We start from the raw sequence: 1,580 nt of genomic DNA, 5'->3' as shown, positions 1-1,580 counted from the left end.
ATATCAGGTCTCCCCTTCCACTATTCAGTTTGTTTCTGTGTGTTTAACAAGTCAGAAAGTATCCTGATCTAGTTAACCTTTATAATTATGATGTTTTAATAATATTTTAGGACTGCAACTAATAGGACACTAACGAAATAAAAATTGAGAACTTTATAATCAAAGTTGTCTAGGTGGACAAAATCAAGGTAAATGAATTTGATACAATTTAGGATATAAGCTGCTACACTTCTCTTATAGTGCGAAGTTACAGTACGTATAGCAGTATATTCCTGAAGGAACATTTCCTAACAGTACGACTCTTAGTACCGTCTGGCGCATTATCAATTATAAAATAACACTAGCATATACAATTGTGGGTGTGAATGTGTGCTTAATGTGCTCGTTGTTTCAGTAAGACTCGACTCGACTTAGACTTTAAAGGTGACTGACACTAGTCCACAAATAATCTATCTTCTCCACCATCAAGGCAATTAAAATAGCTTGCTTGAAAAATAAGGCGAATCATTCTCCAGCAGCAATAATGTAAGAAGCAGCAGCACAGTGTCAGTAACAAGAAGACAAAATAACGACCCTAACTGGGGACCATCACCAGATCCTCCATAAAAATCATAAAACTCCCTTAATACTGAATCTAAGTTCAGAATACTAAATCCCCGACTACGACGGTGTGTAGATGCTACACAAAATAGGTTGGAAGCTTCAGCTTGGGATCTGGGTTGACTTAGAGTGTCATTATGACACACAACCTCAGCATAACGTCAAAAATCACTAAGTCTGAACTATGCTCTGTGAACAGAGTTACAAGAAGTATGTTTCGACTCACCAGTGTAACCATTGGATGAAATACACAACCGACGAGGTGAAGAAGCTGCTAAGTGGCCTTGATACCTCAAACGTGGTGGAACCGGACATCTCTCTATGGGTCCTTAGAGAGGGAGCAGAGATGCTGTGTGTGCCACTAATAACAGTTTTCAACGCATCCATTGAAACTGGGCAACTACCTGAGGTACAGAAGGTGGCAAATATAGTTCCCATTTTTAAGAAAGGAGACAGACATGAGGCGCTAAATTATAGACCAGTGTCACTGACGTGTATAGTATGCAAAGTCATGGAGAAGATTATCAGGAAGAGAATGGTGGAGCACCTAGAACGGAACAAGCTTATAAACGACAACAGCACAGATTCATGGAAGGCAATCCTGTGTCACAAACCTATTGGAGTTTTATGACAAGGTAATGGAAGTAAGACACGAGAAAGAGGGGTGGGTAGATTGCATTTTCTTGGACTGCAAGAAGGCCTTCAACACAGTTCCTCACAAAAGATTAGTGCTAAAGTTAGATAAGGCAACAATAACAGGAAGGGCACTACAATGAATCAACGAATACCTGACAGGGAGGCAACAATGAGTCATGGTACGCAACGAGGTATCAAAATGGGTCCCTGTGACGAGCGGGGTTCCACAGGGGTCAGTCCTAGGACCAGTGCTATTTTTGATATATGTGAATGACATATCGGAAGGGGTAGACTCAGAATTGTCCCTGTTTGCAGATGATGTGAAGTTAATGAGGAGAATTAAA

The sequence above is a fragment of the Cherax quadricarinatus genome, chromosome 43, assembly GCF_038502225.1.
Source record: "Cherax quadricarinatus isolate ZL_2023a chromosome 43, ASM3850222v1, whole genome shotgun sequence".
Lineage (NCBI taxonomy): Eukaryota > Metazoa > Arthropoda > Malacostraca > Decapoda > Parastacidae > Cherax > Cherax quadricarinatus.
The sequence above is the reverse complement of the archived record's forward strand: the minus strand, read 5'-3'. Positions refer to the sequence as shown.